The sequence below is a fragment of the Macadamia integrifolia genome, unplaced genomic scaffold (assembly GCF_013358625.1).
Source record: "Macadamia integrifolia cultivar HAES 741 unplaced genomic scaffold, SCU_Mint_v3 scaffold717, whole genome shotgun sequence".
NCBI classification, from domain to species: domain Eukaryota; kingdom Viridiplantae; phylum Streptophyta; class Magnoliopsida; order Proteales; family Proteaceae; genus Macadamia; species Macadamia integrifolia.
Window position 1 is genome coordinate 244,588 of NW_024870522.1, and position 4,882 is coordinate 249,469.

Genomic DNA, 4,882 nt, shown 5'->3' on the forward strand with positions numbered 1-4,882 from the left:
TGAACTTCTCGAAGTGGTACACTCTAATATTTATGGACCATTTAATATTAGTACCCATAGTGGTAAAATTTATTTTATCATATTTATTGATGATTTGTCTAAATATGGATACATTTATTTACTAAGTAAAAATCTAAAGCATTTGAATGTTCAGACGTTACAGAACTGAAGTGCAAAATCAGTTGGGAAGTAATACTAAGGTTCGATTGTGGTGGAGCGTACAACTCATCTGAGTTAGAAAAATAATGTGAAGAATATGAAATTATTAAATAAAAGATTATGTCTTTCACACCACAATAGAATGATGTGGCTAAAAGAGGAAATAGAACACTACTTAATGTAGTGCGTTACATGATAGCATATTCCTCTCTCTCCAAGGAATTATGGGGAGAGGTCATTCTCACAGTAAATTATATTTTGAATAGAATTTTCACTAAATCTATTGAGAGTATTCTATATGAATTATGGACAGGTAAGAAACCTAACTTAAAAAATCTAAGGAAGTGGGGATCAATAACCCATGTACTAATACTTGAGCCATATAGAAACAAATTGGATTCTAGAACAATTAGATGCAAGTTCATAGGATATCTTGAAGGATAAAAAGAATATAGGTTTTATCACCATGAAAAGGGGGCAACAGAGAGTCATGATGTAGAATTTCTGAAGAAACTAAAAGATGAGCCGCAACAAGTGGATATAGAACTCTTGCATGTCATTGCGATGACTATGATGTTGACCCTCGAATGTAACTATGAATTTTTTTTATCATAGAATCTAATTTCTTGAAGAGATCATCAGGGACTAAACCCAGAACCTAGGGTAAGTGGGAGTAAGAGAACAAGAATACCCCCAACTTATTTAGATAACTACTACCTTTATCTATGTGAGTCATTTTATCATACAATTGACACAGATATGGAAGAAGTAGTTGATTTTGTAATCTACAACGAAAAGCGATGAAATCATGAGAATCAAGTGAATGGTGGAATGCCATGTGGGAGGAAATTGATTCTATCATAAAAAAAAAGTATGAAAACTTTGTAACCTACCAAAAGGTAGAAATGGCATAGGTTACAAATGGATACATACTTAAGAAAAAGAATAAAGTAGATGAATTTATTGATAAATTCAAAGTCTAGTTAGTTGTAAAATATACACAAAAGGGAGGCATGGACTACAAGAAAACTTATTATCTGATAGAGAAATTTACCTCTATTAGATTGATATTGACACTTATTGCATATTTGGGCTTAAAATTATTCTAGATGGATGTGAATTTTCTTTTTCCTCAATGGCGAATTAGAAGAAACCATATACATACGACAACCTGAAGATTTTCAGGTAATGAAACATAAAGATAAAATATATAGACTCAAAAGTCATTGTACGGATTAAAATAATTTTCATGGCAGTGGTATTTAGTATTCTACAAAATAATCCTTAAGTTATGATTCGTGGCAAATAAATTAGACAACTTTGTAATTTTGGGAGTAGTTTTACTATTCTCTCATTGTATGTTGATGACATACTATTAGCTGAAAATGACTTAGATATGATGAATAGAACCAAGTATAAACTTAGTAATATATTTGAAATGAAGGATATGGGGGAAGCATCCTATATTCTAAGAATTCAAATCAGTAGGGATGGAACATAATATAGATTGTGTTTGAGTCGAAAAAAATACTTGAACTCTGTGTTGAAAAGATTCGAGATGCAGAACTGCAATCCCTCATCAACTCCAATAGTATTAAGAAAGACTTTATAAAAAAATTCAATGTCCTTAAGAGGGACAAGAAAAGTTGAATATATCTTTTGCTCAGGCGGTAGGTAGTTTGATGTATGTCATGTTGAGTACACAGTTGGATTTGACCTATCCAGTTGGTTTGGTAAGTGGAACCAAAGTAATCTTGACTCTATCGATTAGGAAATAGTGAAAAGAATTATGAAGTACATCAAAGAAACTATTGGATACTCCAATGCTAACTTAGAGGTGATATAGATGCCTGTAAGTCCACCTCTAGTCATGTGTTTGTATATAGATGTGCAACAATTTCTTGAGGTAGCAAGAAACAAGGATGTTGCTAGGCACATACAAGAAGCTATGTACATTGCTTGTAGTATGGAAAATACTCATGCAGTCTAGATAAGATGATTTCTAATGAAATTTGGGCTGAATCTTGTAAATGGACTAGTAAAGATATTATGTGAAAATCAAGCATCAATAAGTTTGATACACAGTGGTGTAAATAGCTCAAAGGGAAAACATATGAAAATATAGTATCGCTATATTCGAGAGATAGTAGAAAAATGTGTAATTAAAGTAACCTATATACTTGTAAGCGATATAATAACTGCTCCATTCACAAAGAGAGTTTATGTGGAAGTTTACATTAAATTTGTAAATTCAATTAGACTTAGAACAATCTCAATCTGGAATTCGAAACAAATGTTCAGAATACATATAGGACTTACAATTGTCCAAGTATAAACTTATTAATAGATTTGAAAAGAAGCACATGGGAGAAGGATCCTATATTCTAGGAATTCAAATCAGTAGACATAGAACACAACGTAGATTGTATTTGAGTCAGGAAAAATACTTGGATTCTGTGTTGAAAAGATTCGAAATGCTGAATTGCAATCTCTCATCAACTCCAATAGTATTGGGAAAGAATTTATTGAAAAGTCAATGTCCTTAAGAGGAAAAAAAAGTTGAATGTACCTTATGCTCAGGTAGTAGGTAGTTTGATGTACGTCATGTTGAGCACACGACCGGATTTGACCTATCCAGTTGGTTTGTAAGTGGATACCAAAGTAATCTTAGCTCTGCCAATTGCGAAATAGTAAAAAAGGTTATGAAGTACATCAAAGGAACTAAACATTTGAAATTATGCTCTCAAGCGAAAAAGCTTGAGGTTATTAGATACTCCAATGCTGACTTTGGAGGTGATAGAGATGACTATAAGTCTACCTCTGGTCATGTGTTTGTATATAGAGGTGCGACAGTTTGTTGGGGTAGCAAGAAATAAGGGTATATTGTTAGGCACACACAAGAAATTAAATACATTGCTTGTAGTATGGCAAGTAGTCATGCAATCTGAACAAAGCAGTTCTTAATGGAATTTAGGCTGGATCTTGTAAATGGACCAGTGAAAATATTATGTGATAATCAAGCACCAATAAGCTTGATACACAGTGGTGCAAATAGCTTGAAGGGTAAACATATAAAAATACAGTACCGTTATATTTGAAATATAGTAAAAAAATGTGAAATTAAAATAACCTATATACCTACAAGCAATATAGTAGCCGATATTTCATGCAGAAGCTTAAATTAAATATGTAAATTTAATGGGACTTAGAACAATTTGAGTCTAGAATTTGAACTAAATGTTCGGAATACATATAGGACTTAGAGTTATTTAAGTCTAGAAAAGGAACTGAATGTTCCTCATCATGACAACAATTTTTTTTGTTCTTGTTCCTAAAAATGGGAATGAAAGAGGGAAAGTCGTGATGGGTGTTCCTGGAAATGGGAACGAAAAATGTGAACTAGGCCAACATGGCCAAGTGAGGGATGCTAGTGATGTGGCCACATTGCCTCATCCCTATCCCAAAGAATTAGTCAAATATATTATAACGAGACAGAGAGAAAAAGTAAGGGTGGACGATTCCACGATTGCGAAAGGAGTCGTTGCTCTCTCCAATGGCTCTTGGACTCTCTTGACTTCTATAAGAATAGGGGTCCATGAGTTAAAAGCTATTCTTGATTGTAAAAACTTTAAGGCAATCGTCAGTGGAGGCCTTATCTCTGAGAGCTCTTTCTTTTATTGATTGATTGATCAATGATAAATGGTTCTTGGAGATTTAGTCTTACATTTTCTAGTTTGCCTACCAATATAACTAATACAATACTAAAGCTCAGCCTAGGTATGCATTTCAGGATTTCTAGATTTGTCTTTGATCCAAATCTTGTGCTTTTTACATTAAGCTTGCGGTTATTTTTTTTTTTTTTAAGGAAGAAAGAATGCTACCCGTTGGCATAGTACATGCCTAAACACAGAGGGTGTAGAAAGATCGTATGTGCTGCTTCCAAGCTGAAGATGCTCCTGCATGCCCTCCTATTAGTCTGCACATTTGCGTATACTAGTGCCAGCAAGGTAGCATTCTCTTGCCCTTTTTCTAACATCCCATAACACACAATCTAGAGGTCCACACTCAAATGGTGTATCGGTTAGCTCTAAAGTTTGGTGTATGCTTTGGAAAATAACTATTCATTCCAAATTTGAACAATTTTTTTTTGAAGCTCCTTCGTGGAGAGAGGTGGTACTATATTTTGAAAACTGATCCATGGTTTGTTTTTTTCCACAAGGATATGGAATCTAATTGACATTTATTTTTTTCTTGTCCTTTATCTAAAGTGCATTTGAGTTGCATAACTTTAGGAATGACTAAATGCCTAGGGTCTCAATCCATTTTGACCCTCTGTAAAGAGTTATACCTAACCCATCTATGGTTAAATCTAGGGGTATAAGTTTGGCCTTGATGGCCCGAGCCCGCCCTGAACACAAACAAGGCTTGAGCTAAGATTTAGGACCTTGAGGATGGATTAGGGTGAAAAACACTAACTCTGGGTTACGGTTGGGTCAGTCTTGGGTTGAGGCCTAGGCCCAGCCCTGCCCGACCCAACCCGACCCTGATTTTAACCATGATTTATGTAATATAATTTAGGGTTATCACGCTATCCTTTGATTTTGAATAATGGAATATGGGTCATTGATTCTTATAGTTATATGTTTTAATTGTTTATTGGTCATTTGATCTATTGATGTTTCTTCCTTTTTTTTTTTTCATTTGATCTATTGGTGTTTCTTTT